Source organism: Adiantum capillus-veneris, chromosome 16 (genome assembly GCF_014529385.1).
Source record: "Adiantum capillus-veneris isolate H3 chromosome 16, ASM1452938v2, whole genome shotgun sequence".
In the NCBI taxonomy this organism is placed as follows: domain Eukaryota; kingdom Viridiplantae; phylum Streptophyta; class Polypodiopsida; order Polypodiales; family Pteridaceae; genus Adiantum; species Adiantum capillus-veneris.
The window spans coordinates 62344574-62363554 of NC_140946.1; positions in this window are offsets into that span (position 1 = coordinate 62344574).

Consider the following 18981-nt stretch of genomic DNA (forward strand, 5'->3'; position numbering starts at 1 on the left):
TGACCCTTGGACACAACCTTTGAATTTTAGAACCTTAGCATTTTGGAAGTCTTAATGGGCTGAATATTAGGGTCTTTTGAGCCCATTGTTTCGCAGATGGGCCCCCCTTTGGATCCCTATTTTTCCACCTTTGGATCCCTACTGTGGCCGGTCTCCTAGCTTAACCAATATTCTAGCTTTTTCTCCCCTGGCACTTCCCCATATTAAATGATCAGTTTAACATGAGAAAATCATTTTGGAGAATTAGATATTGATTATTATGACATTATCTCTCTTTTGAAATCATAGTGGTCCTCGACTATGGGGTAGAGAAGATAAAGCATATTCATTAGTCCTTTTCGTAGCGGGTAGAGGATCCCTATGTTACCCTACGACATCTTTCCATAATGGATGACTGGGCCATTTGGAGATTGAGAGCCTAAGCTGCCACAAGCATGCCTGCACATTAGTCCTATCAGTCTTCCATATTAGATTGACAAGCTCTACTTGGTGTTCGGGAGATGTCGTCTCTGCAAACTTGATCTAAGCATGCATACTACTTCATTTTTGTGCACAATAAAGAAAAAGAGAGTCTTATAAGATGAAAACTTTGTTCATTTTAAATATTCGTACAATTGCTTACTCTAGGGAAGCATTGTAAGAAATCAAAAGGTTTAGGTTATCCTTTAATTGTATGCCTTGCATCCATCTAGCATCTTCAAAAGGATAATTCTTAAACTTAAAAAGATATCGTCGGATAGTTTTACCGCCTCTTCGTACCTTGTCTTCATGTCAGAGAATAGACTCGAGCTGCAGCACCTCTTCTTGGTCCTCGATCTGCGGTGGGTCTTCAATAGTTGGTTCTTGAGGTGGCTCTCCTTTGTAAGGCTTTAGTAGGATCACACGTAAAGCATTGTGTACGAGCCAATGGTTGGGCAACTTGAGTTGATAGGCCATCTCATTGATTGGCCTAAGAATCTAGAAGGGACCATAGTACCTTTTTGCTAACTAAGCATAGTACTTTTGTTCTCCCATAGGATTCTTGCCCGTCATGTGCCTTGAGAAATTTTACTAAGACCCAATCATTTTCTTTAAAGGCGTGGGCTCTTTTGTGCTTGTCAGCAACAACCTTTTGCCTTTGCTGTGAGATAGAGATAGCATCCTTAATCTTTTGGAAAGATTCCTGTAGGTCTTGGCTATACTCATCTGCAGCAAAGATGTACCTTAAGTAGAAAGGGACTTTTTGATCTTCCCTAAATTACCTCAAAAGGTGCTTTTCCCGTGAAAGTATGTACAGTGTTATTGTAGGCATACTCCACTAAGAGTAAGTACTTCTCCCATTGGGATCTTTGATGCACTTCCGCTACATAGGCTTTTAGTAGATCAAGAATTGTTAGGTTAGCTATTTCACTGTGGCCATCCGTTTGCAGTGGATAGGCCGAAGAAAAATTTATCCTTGTTCCTAAATTCTCAAAGAGACCCTTCCAAAAATTACTAGTCATTGTAGGATCTCTATCCGACAGTATGGACATTGGCAAGCCATGGTACTTGAAGATTTGTGAAATGAAGAGGGTTGCCATTTGATAGGCTTTGATAGGTATAAAATGAGCTTGTTTATTGAACTTATCTACTATTGTCCATATTCCTATATTCCCATGGATAGACTTAGGAAATCCAAAGAAAAAATCCACGGATATTCTCTCCCATGGTGAAATAGGGATTGGCAAAGGTTGAAGAAATCCAGGTTGCTTTTCTCTATCAAACTTCGTCTTTTGGCATACCACACATTTAAAAACATACACTTGTATGTTTTCTTTCATGGTAGGCCAAAAGAAATATGTTTCAATCCCCTTTGGTGTAGACTGAATCCCTCTATGCCCGGCATAAGGAGGAGCATGAGATTCATACATTACTTTCTCACATAGCGAGCTAGTAACGCATAGTCCATCGCCATAGAGAAGATAACCATCTTGTAAAGTAAATGGTTCCTCTTTCTTCCCTAGTGCAAGGGATGAAATCACATCTCTAAAATCGGGATAAATAGCATAATCATCTATCATAGAAGATAGACCATTGTGAGTTGCTACGGAAACCGCATTCACTCCCGGCCGTCTTGAGAGTGCGTCGGCTACTTGATTATGCTTGCCAGCAATGTGAGCAATATGAAAATGAAATTGTGAAAGGAAATTTTCCCACCTCATTTGTTTGTTGGAAAGATTGGTCTGCGTCATAAAGTACTTAAGACTATCGTGATCCGCTCGTAGAATGAAAGGAGTCCCCAAGAGAGAGTGCTTCCAAGAGTCTAAGGCATGTAGAACTGCAAGGAGTTCCTTTTTATATATGCCTAGAGCTTGCTCAATAGGGTTGAGCCTTCAACTTTCATAGCCAATGGCGTGCCCTTCTTGAAGCAAAACAACCCCAAGGCAAGCACAACAAGCATCACATTGGACCTCAAATGGCTTTGAGAGATCCGGTAGTGTAAGCACAGGTTGAGAGATAAGCTTTTCTTTAAGCTTTTTGAAAACATTGTTCTCCTTGGAAGACCATGTGTACCTAAATTTTTTCTTTGCTAGGTCATGTAATGGTCCTACTATTAGTGAGAACTTTTCTATGAAGCATCTATAGTATGCACACATACCTATAAAGCTTCTTAACTCATGAAGATTCCTTGGTTTGGGCCATCCTTTTATTACCTCTAACTTCTATGGATCCATTTGGATGCCATCTTGAGAGATAATGTGACCTAAATACTGAATCTCTTGTAAGAAAAACTCACTTTTCTTTCGATTAACATAAAGTTTATTCTCTCTTAGAACTTGAAATATTACCTGGAGGTGTTGCTTGTGTTCGTCTAATAAATTAGAGTAGATGATGATATCATCAAAGAACACTCCAATAAAGGTTCAATGAGGCTTGGATAGCTTCTCCATCAAGCGGTTGAATGTGGTTGGTGCATTGATCAAGCCAAAAGGCATGACAATGTACTCATAAAGACCAAACGTAGTGCGAAATGCGGTCTTTACAATGTCTTGATCAACTATCCTTATGTGATGATAGCCACTTTTTACGTCAATCCTACTAAAGTAGGTGGACCCTTGTAGCTTATCAAATAGGTCTTCTACCCGTGGAACGGGAAACCTATTTTTAAAGTGATCCTATTTAGTGCTCTATAGTCGACACACATACGATATGTGTCGTCTTTCTTTTGCACTAGTAGCACATGAGAACAAAATGGAGATGAGCTAGGCATAACCATGCCCTTCTCAACTAGCTCATGCACTTGCCGCATAATCTCCTCTTGTTGATCTTGAGAAACTCTATAAGGAGGTTTGTTAGGCAGTGAACTTCGTGGAAGAAGTTCAATTGCATGGTCATCGTTACCTCGTTTAGGACGTAGCTCACAAGGGATGTCGTCAATAAAGACATCCTGAAACCCCTTGAGAAAATTGGATAACTCTAATTCCTTTTTATTGTGTATATTTTATTTTGCTAAAACATTAGGTTCATTTTGAGAATCTTTACAAAAATCATGTACATGGAGCTCTTTATTGACTTGTTGAAAGCTAGTGTATGTACAATGGGTATAGTGTTACCCATTTCCTTAGCATCTATATACATGTCTTTTTCCTGAACTTAAAGGAGATTCTCGTTTCAGGGAATTTAACACTGGCAGCTATGCGATCAAACCATGGTGCCCCTAGGATTACATCCTCATGCTTGAGAGGAGAGATAAAGAAGTCCTCTTGTCCACATAGCTTTGGACATGGAGAATCAATTTCCCAATTAAGGGAGTGACTGAAGCTTCTTGCCCCTTGAAAGCACCGTCTGAAAGCATCATCTGCGGGTAGGACATCTCCCATCTCGTAGGCTTGTATGCCTAGCTTGATGACCAATTCTATAGATATAAAATTCTGAGTAGAACCAGGGTCAAAGAGAATAAAAGCATCATGTTCTCTTACCTTTCCCCAAGTATGGCATAAAGGAGATCCTTTGTGGTTAATTTCCTCCTCTTGGATTTCGACCAAGGTATCTCTAGGAGGTTCATGGCGGGTGTTCTTTTTGGGGACATGCGTGGTACGCATGCCCTTGCTCGCCGCACTAGAAACAACGGTTATTCTTGCGGTAACGCTCAAGCTCTTCAGGAGAGAGTTTATTTTTTCCTTTATAAACTCTCTTCTCTTTAGCTTTGTTGGAGTTGCCCTTAGGAGACTTTTGGACATTGTCCTTCCCCTTAGGCTCATTGGAACCCTTGTTTTCCATGGGCTTAGAATTTCTTTATCCCCCATTTGGAAATTGATTCGAGAGGCCACCATAGTATGGTGTATAATCGCCGATATGGTGCGTGGCCTTTGGGAGTTGACATACTCCGCCATTTCTTCAGTTAAGCCCGCACAAAATTGTTGCTCTTTCTCTCCAAAATCCAACTTTTTGAAGACAATGGCTTTGAGTTGTAGGTCCCAAAACTTGTCTACATATTTGTGAATGGATTCGTAGGGAGAGAGCTTGAAGCTTCCCAATTCGGTGAGTACTTTGTCTTTGGCATCGGTGGCCAAAAACTGCTTCATAGTGGAAGCTCTTAAAGCTTTCGATGTTCATGGAGCTTCATCGTTGGCCCATAGGCTAGACCACCATTGTCTGGCCGACTTCCAAAAGTGCATAGCTACATGGCGTAGCTTAGATGACGCTGTGAAGCCCTCATCTCCAAATGCCACATCGGATTCTTGGATAAAGGCCAAGACTTTGTCCGTAGCACCAAAAGTGCCATCATAGGTAAGGAAAGAGATGCTCTTCTCTCCCTCTTTGAATTTCTTGAGCTTGGACGACCTCTTCCACGCGGCATAGGATTTCCTATGGCCTCTTATTTTTTATGATTCAAAGGTTGCACCATCACTTTCTTTAGAAATGAAGAATTTGAGGAAGATGGAGAAGAGGGTGATCTCTTTCTCGCCTTTTTCTTTCCTTGATCTTCATTTTCTTCACCATCACTTACATAAGAGGAAGAGGATGAAGAAGATGGACAAAAGGGTGTCCTCTTTCTCGTCTTTTCCTTCTCTTGCTTTTTTCCATCCCTCTTTGAAGTATGGTGTGGAGAAGTATACGATGGTCCTCTCTCTTTTGGAGGTGATGGAGAGAGTCAAACCTGCCGTCTTCGTGGAGCCATCTCCATCGAGGTGGCGGGAGACTCACTTATTTCTCATTCCTTTGGTGGAGGCTCTCGAGTTCTCCTTTGAGAAGGAGATGCATCATCAAGGAGAAAATTTATGAGCGCTTCATGGGATCCTCTTCTTCTTCCCGAATCGGAGAGAGGCCTCTTTTGGAAGTCTCGCAAGGAGGCTTCCTAGGTGCTCTCTCGTCATGGTGGGGAGCTTGGAGAATTCCATGAGCATGAAGCTGCCGTTGCACTTCACTTTCGATGGATGGATGGATTGCCCATAGCTTGTTGAAGCCTAGAAACAAGATAGTTCACAACCATCGGGGCATCATTAGTAGCTTGCTCATTAGCAAAATCAAAGCTATCAACATTAATTTCACTCTCTTTACTATTATCAGCCATTCTAACAACTTTTAGGTGCAAAATTTTTAGGTGTACTTTGGCACTTCAAGCCCTAGTTGCTACTCCTCTTTACCCCTTTAGAAAAAGCACTCAAGCTACTGTACCCATGGCTCGAATACAATTGATTGCAAGGAATAGAAGAGAGGCTCATTCAGCTTAATTACAGCACCGGCTCATGTCAAGCTTCTAATAGCTCAATAGTGGTTAAGTTGTAGGCAATAAGTTGTAGGAAAGTTCCGTAGGACTCCACTATTAAGACCATAGCTCTCGCCGGTGATGCCACGTTAACTGCACAAAGGCAGGCGCACTGCAAGGCTGAAAAATCCCTATTCTACTTACTCACATGCAATTAATATTACAAACCATTTATAGCTAGCTTGAGGACCTCCCTTCTTGAGCAAGAAAAGAGAAACCTTGTGCTCTAATACCAATGTAACATTTAATGGTCTAGTAACTTGTGTGTAGCGGAAAATAGCATGAACATAGTGAGCATTTCATTAGAATAACTTCCATATGAGAATAACAAGAGTGCTTGCGTGGAGAGAGCAACAAAAAGAATAACACCTAGTTAGATAGCATGAACAATACTTCAAAAGAGAGCAAAATTAAGCAATTGCCAACAGTTGAGGACCGGATTTGCATGGAGCAGGTCCCCCCTCCAAAAGGCTTTGTATTATGGTTTCTCCCATGAAGAGAGACATTTTATAATACAATTTTTTGTGTTCCTTCAATACTAGCTGGTGCAATGAAGATGGAAACTTCATGCACTAAGCAAAACACTTATCAAACACAACATCAATTCCCTCCTGGTCTCAGACCCAGAACCTCACACACCTTCAAAGATGGCGAGAGCTAGCGGGGTACGAGAGTAGATTGAGAAGAAGAAGGAGTGTTCGTATGTTGAAAGGTCAACCTTTCAACATCGCTTCCACAAAGATTCCATAAAGATTCCTCAACGATTATCTAAAGATTCCAAATAAAGATGTTGATGAAGTGATGAAGACAAAGATGGATGTTGTAATGTGAAGATACAAGCTCAAGGACATCCTCGAATATCCCGTTATTATTATTTTGAGCCATTATGGCCACTTTTCTAATGTTTACGGGAACTTCATATTTTAAGTCGACAATTGTATTTTGGTCAGAGATGCTTGTTGGATGAGCAAAGGGAGCTCACGGTGTTGTAATTAAGCTCTATAGGAGCCTAGGAACAAATAAGGTCATTTTGGTCAGACATTAGGTTTTCTAAGGCTTAGTATATAAGCCAAAACCTAAAGCTTTGTAAAAAGACTTCGAATAATCTGATCTTCTGTGTCGTTGGGAGACTGCGAGAGAGTGAGAGAGAGTGTGTGTGTGCTACAAGAGCTACGGTGGTCGGAATCCCAAACGGAGAGCAGCAATGTGTTGCCTACGAGGAGAGCTACACGTTGATGCTTACATCACGCGCGTTCCTCTGTGTTTTGGCAGATTCACCCGCGAGCTACTTTGGGAGTTTTGGTGAGTAACTGTTTTCTGTTTTTTCTTTTCAGCATATCCACATGATCAGAGCGAGTAGAGCTACACATTAGGCACTTTAGTCTTCGGAAACATCGACCTGCAAAACCGGCCAGACATCCTACGTGTTTTCTGCACTGAGGGTATTGAGTAGGTTTTTTTTGTCACGGATCTTAGGGAGAGTGGCCTATTGGTGTTGATAGGATATCCCTCAAGTTTCGTAACGTTTCGAGAACGTCTAATGGGCTTTTGGCTTGCGGTAGCATCATAGGAGACTCTCACATTCGCAGAACCGATGGCATGTAGATTTGATATCTCTTAAGGAAGTAGTCATCAGTCGCTCAAGTAGAGGTTGACACCCTTTGCTTGCTTCCATGCGCGTGCGGGTCGAGCTCCGTCCTATGTTGACATTATATGTTAGGTGAGTTCTCGTTATGCTGACGTCCGTCATGGCGTATCCGTCCAACATTGGCGCCGCTGCCGGGGACGAGGGCCCTAAGTAGGTGACCGAGACTAGTCCTTGAGGATAGAGGTCCCTCTGGCTTGCCAGAGTACTATTTTACATTTAGATAGGATTAGAAGGTGGTGGAATCTCTAGGTCTTAGGAGGAGTCTAGGGAGCATGTGTCTAGCCTGGATCTTCCGTCTTAGGTAGTATTAGGTAGTAGTAGGTTGTGGTGTAGAGATTAGGAGTTGGGGTGGTAGATGTGGTGGTAGGTTGACTTGAGAGTCCGTGTGAGGCTAGGAAGCAACCAAGACATCAAAATCACCATCTCACATTGATGAGTAGGAGTAGGGTAAGTAGGATATCTTGATTGCTGATCTAGAGTACTTTATGCATGTCTTATTTGTAGTTAGGCTCATCAGAGAAGTGGAAAACGCTAAGTAGAAAAAACGGAAACTGTGTTTGGAAGCTAATTTGAAGTCCAAAAGTTTTTGTGATTTGCTCAGAGCTCTACAGAGCATAGGGAATACTACTGCTAGAAAAAAATTGCAGTTTTAAACAAAAGACATCCTACGCATAGGATGTCTCCAGGGTACTTCTGACAGGGAATTTGGAAAAACGAGGTTACCAATGGGTTCAGAGGGTAGGTTTTACCCTAGTAACATATTGACTTGAGTGTCTTTCCCTATTTTTGTTGACCAAAAGCCAAAAGGCGGAGTCAAAAAACGTAAAATTTCAGAAAAGGCTTAAATTGAGTGATTTTTGCATGTTTTTGCAATTGTGAAGCATACTTGCACTTGCTGAGAGCATAAGGAAGCATCAGGGACACTTCAGTCTGAAAAAATCAGCAGTAGACATCTTACTCGTAGGATGTCTACAGGGTGATCTGGGCACTTTTTGGAAAATCTGAGGTTACCAGTGTGTTTAGAAGGTAGGTTCTACCCTATTTTCACCTGGAAAGTAGAAATTTGACCAAATTTTGACAGATCAAAGCCAAAAGACAAGAATTGCCACACATCCTACCCATATTGTGTCCAAGGCCTAATTTTGAGACTAAACCATAGGATGACTCCAAGGGCATGTTCTAAATGTTGTATTGAGTGCATGTGATAAATTTCATCTCATTTGGGTCAGTGAAAGTGAAGATTGAACAAACTTTAGCGTTTTTGGATGGACAAAAGGTAAGAATATCTAGTTTTGGGGTCTTTTGACATCCAAACTCAAATCTAAGAATACCAGTGGGTTGTTGAAGACTAGGGGGATATTTAGTCCAAGTTTGGGTTCATTTTGGGCAAAAAGACATCCTACGCGTAGGATGTCTCCTGCATGATTTTGAGACCAAAATTCTACTGTGACCATACCATGCTATCATATAGCCTAAGATAAGCCTCCTAGGAAAATTTGGTCCAATTTGGAGTTGATTTGAATTGGGAATTCATCAGAATAGACATCAAGCTTCTGGAGCAGATTCTTGATCATTTGACCAACCTATAGGTGTCTGAATGAAAAAGTAAAAATAACTGTGATCAGCACATCAAGGAGAAGCTAGGGTGAAAATTTCAAGTCATTCTGAGAAAAAAGACACCTACGTGTGGGATGTCTCAAGGCCATTTTCAGGTCCAAATGAAATTCTGAGCATACCATTGTGTTGTTGGACTCAAGGGGAGTCTCTGGACCAAATTTTGTTCAATTTTGAGCATAATATAGACATCCTACACGTAGGATGTCTCCAAGCCAGTTTTAGGGACCAACTGTAATTTTGATCATACAAGGGTGTTCCCAGTGTCTCAAGGATTCCATAACTTTTTTCAAAATTGAATTTGGACTCATTTTGACCATTCTAAACTGCATTTCACTGTTTTGGCCATAACTTTCACAAACGGTATTGGATTGGAAAAGTTTTTATATCAAAACATAGCTTGAGAGCGACACTACAGATCTTAGAGCAAAACTTGAACTGAATGTATGCCCATGGCAATCTTTTAGTTCAACTTTGAAAAAAACATCGTTTAAGGCTTCAAAATGCATCCGAAAGTCAGGAGTGTCTAAAACCGATAGTTCGAAAGAATTGTGAGAAAACGGTCACGGTTTTGAAGATTGCTAAGTTAGCAGATTGAAATTATCTTTTGGAAAAACCATTGGTCACCCGCGGGAAGGTGTAAAAGTTAACTACGGCCTAGTGTAAAATTTGAGCGTCCATACACAAATCTGGTAGCAGTAAGACCATACACAAGGACTCTTGATTTTGCAACAACAGTCGCAAGTTTTGGAGAACTTTAACACAAGATTTTTGCTAGCAAATCATTGCGACTTGTGCATAATTCTTTTGTGCTAGCTTAAGTTTAGTTTTGCTAAAAGCGAACTTGAAAGTCACTTCCGAGCTCAAGGAACAAGTGTGGCCGTCAAAGGTACATCAAGAATTTTTGCATTCATTGTGAAAAAGTTTGCGAGCCAAATAGAATTTTGTAGATTGTGTGCTAAAGTGAACACAGGTTAGCTCGACTCAAGAATCGCTTCGAAGGGAGCAGTCGTTGTAGTATAGTGGTAAGTTGCATAACTTATCACAGTGCTTCCAATAGATCGAGGCCTGCTAAAAATCTCTAGGCAAAGCAAGCAGCCAAACAAGACAGTATCAGTCTTGGAAAGCAAGGGAGCTAAGACGTTTAAGTAGTGCAAGCAAAGTCCAGTTCAGAAAACTCGCAGATTAAGACATCCTCAAAAGCTAAAGGACCTCAAGCGAAAAAGACCGACACAAGGGTGCTAATAATTTTTATTAGCATTGAGGCAAGCAATTAGAGATATCACTGAACAGGTACAACAAGGGAGTCAAGGCGAAAGCAATGGTGTCTCAAAGGAATCAGACCAGTTAGGAAGAATCTTCAAGTACATCCACAGAAATTACAAGAGAGCAAATTTGGATCTATCTCATTGGATACTACAAAGGAGTGCCATGCTATGAGGATGACAATCGGAATTCGTACATCAAGACAAAGAAAGATACAGAGGAAACTCGGACATCTCAATATGTGGAAGTTGAAACAATGAAAAATGTACTACACCCACATCCAGATTTCATGGAAGATTGTCTGGGATCAATTTACATGAGGCACGAAAAAAACATCGACAATGAGATAGAAATGTTGTACAAGGATCAACTTACAGAACTCTACACATATCCTCCAAGTATTTTTCTGTACAAAGCACAAGATGGAAAATGGAAAATTGGTACCCTCTATGGAGACGAAGACGGTCGATACTATAGGGTTTTCACAAGTCATGAAGTTCCTGTAGAAAACAATCATTATTTTACAGCAGAAGTGTTTGGCTCAAGAGGAGAAGACTACATGTCTAAAGGTGGTAATGTATATATCTCGTCATGGGTTTACCTCTAACTACGCACTTGGAAGAGTTAACAACGATAGCTGTCACTACACAAATGAGTGACACACCACATGACACACAACAAGGCACAACACAAGACACAACATGGAAAGACACGATACAAGTCTCATGCACCACACCAGCACAAGACAAAGCACAAACACACCAAATTGCACAAACAGGGAATACGTCGAAAGTACCCGTTATGAAGATAACACAACTTCAAAAAGAACTAGCTTGGTCTCAAGAGCTACTTAACAAAGCACAAGAAGTCATATCATCAGGCATTAAACAGATTCCAACATCAAATATGGAACCCTATCAGATGGGGGGAGTTCAAACTCAACAAAGAGACCCTATCTCTTCAAGAGTGGGATTAAGAAGTCCAGTTCTACAAGAAGTAGTGTCCTTTTCAGGAGTCCAAGTGGAATTTCAAGAAGCATTGGAAGATGCAGAGCTGGAGGAGAGACCACTGAAATTCACAATGCCCAATGTAGAAAGTCAGGTCAAGATGTCATTGTGGTCGACAAATACGATAGGCACTATGAAATAGCGGATGTGAAAAATATGGATGAGTTTAGCAATTGTGGACAACCTGTAAGTCACATACTTGGACCCCGTCCAAAAGCACCATCAAGGGAAACGAAAAGCAAAGATTCGGTTCGATCTTCACCCTCGGTGCTGAACTCGCCAAAATCAACTCGGAAACATATCCCTAAGGCTATGCAGAAGCCCCACGTCAAAGAACATATACTGATGGAAGAATTGGCATTACAACTGCTAGAAATCATGGATAGTGATTTGATTTTGTATGCAAGCAATAATAAAATCTATTTTCAGCTTCTCAAGGACAAGAAGATGAAGGATAAAGAGACGAAGCCAGTGGATACACCTAAGGCAGTCGTAATCTACAGGTTCATGCATACAAAGAAAAGGTCATATCTGTATCTAGATACCACAGGGAACCATTATCAACAGTATTATGGAGAGTTGCCTCGTCCAAAGGGTGCACATGTTAAGATAACAACATATTGCGACCAATGTGCCATTGGTCATTTAGTGAAGGACTACCCAGCAAATCTCTACATGGAAAAGAAGAAGCAACAAGCCAAAAGAAAAGTTCAGACAGTGACAACAAGGGAACGGAAGCAAGAATCCCCAACAAGATCTCCACAAAAGAAGAAGATCTTGTCGCAAAGCACAAAAGATAGGCTCAAGACACAGTTGCTTGAAGTCAAGGGTGTCAACGACATTATCATAGAGAATCACGCTTTCAAAAAATATCAATTGAATCAGCTAATTCAAGATCGTTTAAAGAACCTCAATGAGGACAAGTCAAAGCATCCACAAGGTGATGAAGATGAAGCTCGTTTCAAGGTTCGAGAGCAAAAGAATCCAACATTCTGACGATAGTGAGCCAACACAAGAAGAGGTGGCAGAGGTAACAAAAAAATCTTAGTGCCACGTCACAAGTGGAAGACATGCAAATAGAATCAATGGATGAAGCTGAAAATCTACCAAATAAATTCTCTATTGTGGACTCTTCATTGGTGATTGAACAAATCAAAGAGTATGAGAAGCTAAAAGAAGATGTAACTGAAGACATAGAATGCACAGAAGAACAGGAAATGACTGATTCCAAGATTGACTATCAAGGACAAGCAATATAGGATATGAATGAATATTTTCAAGAAGAGACTCTACAAAAACCCATGGAACAATGGAAACCAAAGGCCACGGTGACCATTGCATCAGAAGAAGAGAGTCAACCTCAACATCCTACTACACAAGCTTCAAAACATTTCCAAGAAGGAAAGTCGTCATTGAATGACCTTCAAGTGCTAGAAGAAGTAAATAGTGACAGAGAGCTTCTGAAATCAAGAATCAAGGCGGCACAGTCAAAAACTAGCAATGAACACCAACAAGCAGCTACAACAGAAGATAGTAAGCACTTGGGACATGCTACAACCAGTCAAATGACAAAGAAGTTCAACATACAAAAGGATGACAAAGCCTTCAAGGCACAAAAGTCCAAGAAAAGTACCGAAAGCAACGAGGACATCAGCTACTTCGCAGCCAACAAGAAGATTAAATTCTCGTTGGATGTGTATGAGACACTGAAATTCAATTTTACAGCAGAGATAAATTGCACTGCCACGACTAATGTCATGTCTTATGGGCTGTGGTTACTTCTAGATTAGCTAGAACTGTATGAAATTTAGGTACAGGTTCCTATATCACATGGAATAGCCGTCACAAGTTTAGGGATTGCAAAAGCTACCCTTACACTACGGTCAAAGGTAATCAAAGACAAATTCCTAGTGGTGGATTCCTCCAAAATGAGTACACATTTGATTTTGTCCAAGCACTGGGCAAAAACATTGGCAGAAGAACCTGAATTTTTAACAATGGGCATCATGACTAGCTCTCAAGGAATCCATCCTACTACTGCTCCAAGATTATCGGCTTCCGACAAAGGCAAATCCAAAATGAGCCCACAAATGTCCTACCAACAGAAGCATCCCCTTAAATCAGAGTCTTCAATCCAGCCCCGAAAATTTCAAGATAGAGCTTCAACATCAACTGACCACATGCTTCCACATGAAAGACAGGCTCCGAAGAAAGTCTTTCAACCGAAATATCCTACACTCTGAGATCACCGTCAACAAAGGTCTACATTAAAGCTGAAGAAATAAAGGTCAAGGACCCAATATGGGTAAATGATCCTAGCCAATTGATGAAAGATAAACACATGGGATGGATAGCCTCCCACTACCGTTTAGCAGAGAAAGGCTATTATGAGGATCAAAAGAAACTTTGGTTACCAAAACCACAGACCTCGGTTTATGCGGTGGATAAACGTTTCAAAAATCATCCCCAAAAGCAACAAAGCTCATATTTATATCGCCAAAGGAAACCAACCAACAAGGCTCGCCAAAGGTACGCAAGAAATTTCAAATCCAGCTGGCCTTTATACCAACAAAAAACTTCATCGATAAATAATCCCAAAAATGGCACTCTTGTACATCTCAATACGACATCAAAAACATCATGGGAAGTGCCATCTACAATTCTTCAAGCACAAGGTTACTATCAAGGAAATCGGAGAATGTGGCTACCAAAGATGCCAGGTAAACATTCTTCAATCTGATGACTTCAACATGAAAATAATCGCAATTTCACGGAAGGCAAAATCAAGGAAAATGTCACAGTCAAGGCAAAGGATATCTGCAAAGACACGCTAATCACACGATGCAGATACAAATGGGTGCCAAAAGAACAACACATAACGAAAAAGATTGAAGTCATCTCCAAGAAATGTCAAGACATGATAGACAAAGTGTTATGGCGAATGGAGCGAGCCAATCTTCTCAACCAAGGGACCAACAACAACAAAAAGAAATTTTGACAACCAAGGTCACCCAGGTATGGCAAAAGAAACCAATATTTCCAGTATGGTCCTTTACAAATCCTCTCTTCAAGGATGGGAGTTTTGAATTAGTCAAAGTCTACTATTTTAAATGGTGGAGTGGCGGAGTAGTCCAGAAAACATTCACGCACATGAACACAATTAGGAGAGTGGAAAAAACCTCGTCGACAAAAACTCTTCTTGTGAGTAACGGCAGCTCTTGAATTCAAATATATTTTTGGTTCTCTAGCTACGTTCACTCCTGGAAGCAGCCATTCAAACTCCTCTCGCACCGCATATTGTTTCCCATGCATCTATCTGTGCAAGCATACACAATGTCCCATCATTGGACATTTGCATTCGGCACGCTTTTTGTGTTCCACCCATGAACTTACACAACAAAATGACGATGACGAAGCGGTAACAGGTTTCATAAGCATTTGCTCAACAACAACGACTTTGACTTCAAGGTACTAACACTTATCCAATGTATATCCAGTCAATAATAGTAGCCATACGGCCATAAGTACTTTAACTCAACAAAACTGGGTTACATCACTACATAAGTACATATAGCCTCACATTTAATGGTGGTGACCAAAGGCATTTTTTTGGGTTTTTCCCTTTAGTCCTATCCGTGTATCCAAGACCTTCATTTTGTAATATACGCCACATTTTATTTTTCTTATAAAAACACAGAAAAGGAGACCAACGACATCCACAAACAACTACATGCTCATCAACTAGAAGATCAAAGGGGAACAGCCCAGAAAAAATTTTAAAAAGGCTTTAAGATTACAGGTACACATGCAAGATGCAGCCAAAGAACAAGCAATACAAAGCTGCCACGCTAAAGACTTGCTGCAACAACAAACTTCACTCAACCTATTTACGCCACAACAACCAATCGGAGGGGGAGAGCTATGGCTTCAACTACACTACATGTACAAGAAAAAGGTAACTCTACAACATACAAAGCATCTGGTAGAAGCAGTTGCAACAACAAAAGATTCAACCAACACCAAAACATGAAGCACTCGTCAAGGCCACTGCATACATTGGGTCTTGTCGGGGACGACAAGACTTAGGAGGGGGAGAGTGTTGAAAGGTCAACCTTTCATCGCTTCCACAAAGATTCCTCAAAGATTCTCTAAAGATTCCAAATAAAGATGCTGATGAAGTGATGAAGACGAAGATGGATGTTGTAATGTGAAGATACAAGCTCATGGACATCATCGAATATCCCGTTATTATTATTTTGAGCCATTACGGCCACTTTCGTAATGTTTACGAGAACTTCATATTTGAAGTTGACAATTGTATTTTGGCCAGAGATGCTTGTTGGATGAGAAAAGCTAGCTCACAGTGTTGTAATTAAGCTCTATAGGAGCCTAGGGACAAATAAGGTCATTTTGGTCAGACATTAGGTTTTCTAAGGCTTAGTATATAAGCCAAAACCTAAAGCTTTGTAAAAAGACTTCGAATAATCTGATCTTCTGTGTCGTTGGGAGACTGCGAGAGAGTGAGAGAGTGTGTGTGCTACAAGAGCTACGGTGGTCGGAATCCCAAACGGAGAGCAGCAGTGTGTTGCCTACGAGAAGAGCTACGTGTTGATGCTTACATCACGCACTCTCATCTATGTTTTGGCAGATTCACCCGCGAGCTACTTTGGGAGTTTCGGTGAGAAACGGTTTTCCATTTTTTCATTTCAGCATATCCACGCGATCAGAGCGAGTAGAGCTACACATTAGGCACTTTAGTTTTCAGAAACATCGACCTGCAAAACAGGCCAGACATCCTATGCGTTTTTTGCACGGAGGGTATTGAGTAGGTTTTTTTGGTCATGGACCTTAGGGAGAGTGGCCTATTGGTGTTGATAGGATATCCCTCAAGTTTCGTAACGTTTCGAGAACATCTAATGGGCTTTTGGCTGCGGTAGCATCATAGGAGACTCTCACATTCACAGAACCGATGGCATGTAGATTTGATATCTCTGTAGGAAGTAGTCATCAGTCGGTCAAGTAGAGGTTGACACCTTTTGCTTGCTTCCACGCGCCTGCGGGTCGAGCTCCGTCCTCAGTTGACATTATATGTTAGGTGAGTTCTCGCTATGCTGATGTCCGTCATGGCGTATCCGTCCAACATCGTACGAGAAATATGTACATCTCCTCACATAATCACTCATCTTAGCAAAGCTTATCTTAGTAATTAGCATGGAAGAGGAGATGAGCATTCATTGAAGCTTGGCTCTTGGTTGGATTTGCATCACAAAGCCAAGAGTTGTTGGTGTAGGCCTCCCTTCTCACAAGTTTGGAGTAGGTGGTAAGCTTTCCATTAAAGCTTGAGAATGAGAGAGAGTCTTCTTGCTTCACGCATGTGATTGTGTGAGTGAGTGTGTGATAATGCCTTGCTAATTACTCATGTTACAACCCTATTGAGTGAGTGTGTGATTGTGTGAGTGACTTTGTGATAATGCCTCTCTTGGTCGACCCCCCTTGCTAATTACTCATGTTACAACCCTATTGGACCTCCCTAGCCTCAACCAATGGAAATTAAGCAACATAAGTGATAGCCTTCTGACATGTGTCTCCCTTTCCCCTTTTGTGAGAGATTTAGGTAATCAATAAATGCAACTAAACTCTCATTGGATCCCTTTGCCTCCTTGCCAACAACAGGAATCAGGCAAGCCATTGGGCTACTGAATGCTCCTTGGTCCCCTTGGGAGACTGTCCAATAGTCTTCTAGAGAGCTTAATTCTTATTGGTTCTTTTATTTAAGTGTTTTTAAATTAATTAAACTAGATTTACTCTAGCATAATTCTCATTGGTCCACCTCTATGGCCATCCAATAGGATTTGAGTACACCTTGTGGGCATCTGGCCTAGGGAGACACAACCTTTGAATTCTGGAACGTTAGCATTTTGGAAGTCTTAATGGGCTGAACCTTAGGGTCTTTTGAGCCCATTGTTTCAAATAGATCTTTCGCAGATGGCCCCCTCTTTGGATCCCTATTTTCCCTCGTTTGGATCCCTACTGTGGCCGGTCTGCTAGCTTAACCAATATTCTAGCTTTTTCTCCCCTGGCACTTCCCCATATTAAATGATCAGTTTAACATGAGAAAATCATTTAGGAGAATTAGATATTGACTATTATGACAGTAGCATTTCCAAGTAGATGGTTTAGGAGCACTAGTAACAAGTCTTCTACAACGTTTTTACAGAACTTGCAGTGTGCTAATGGTTTCTGCTCCTAAATCAAATATAGGTTTTTTACGCAAGAGTAGCCCTAGATTTTTTGTTCCATGCCAATAAGATAATCCGAATGCTAGTCTATACACCGCGTCAGTCTCACTGTTTTCCAGTTTCGACCCTTTCTGTCACTGAAGACTAGATTAGTTCTACCTTTACGATCTCTTTTCTGTAATTTGGTGCTTCAGCAAATAACTGAGGATCTGTTCAATCGCTCTCTCTCTAAAACCAAGTGCTTTCATCACTATCCATCCTCGACATCATCGAGATTTTCAATTTCAGCCCTTCGTTTCTCTAAAAGTGGGAATGCAGATCAGCCCCATGTCTATCTCCTGATGTTTGAAAGAATCCCAAAGAACACCAAAACAGCCCCGCAACTTCCTTGTCGTCAAAAATCACCGCAACAACATTCATCCTTCAAGTCAGCAAAGTCTCGAGTCAAGGTATTATATGCATGTACATTCCATTCACAATGTCTCAATATATACTATTTTAGTAATGATGCAAGAATCCTTGAAGAAGGTTACTTCAGACCCTATCGAGCGTCATTTCTCTCTCTCTCTCTCTCTCTCTCTCTCTCTCTCTCTCTCTCTCTCTCTCTCTCTCTCTCTCTCTCTCTCTCTCTCTCTCTCTCTCTTAGAGAGCTCTACCGCTCTCTTGTATCTTGTCTCCTGGAAAAGGAGGAGAAGTCACCATTCATGCTAAACAATCATTAATGCAAGCAACAAAGCAGACATCAGTGGAAGTGCAACATCTAGATCCTCACTATTTCAATTCCATTGCAATCGTCAAGATTTGTATTTACAGGCCTTCATCTCTTTGACATTGAGAATACAAGTCAGCTCCAGATTCCACTCATCAGTGCCCAAAAGAATCTTTACATGCATCAAAACAGCCCTAAAATTGTCTCGTCTTCAAAAGTCACTATGGCGACATTCACTAATTGAGTCTGCTCGAGATTTTGTGTTTATGCACATTCCATTGCAATCATACAAAAAGAGAGTTTTTCCCTTGAAACTCGAACACAACTGAAATAGCAAATTTGTAGCACACCTCAATAGGCCAGATTGAGAAAATAGCATTTCCACGCAGATTATTTGGGAGCACAAGCAGCAAGTCCTCTAAAGCGTTTTTACAGGACTTGCAATCCAACAATGTTGTCTACTTCTAAATCAGACCTAGTATTCTTACGCAAGAGCAACCCTAGTTTTTTTGTTCCATGACGGCAAGGCATTCCTACTACTAGTCTGTACACCGCGTCAACCTCACTATTATCCGATTTCAACCCTTTCTATACCAAAGTTTAGATTAGTTCTACCTTTACGATCCCTTTTTTGCGATATGGTACTTCAACAAACAACCGAGACTCTGTTCCATCGCTCCCTCTCTGGAACCAAGTGCTTTTGTCACTATCCATCATCGACATCATCGAGATTTGCAATTTCCTCCATTTCTCTAAGAACGGGAATATAG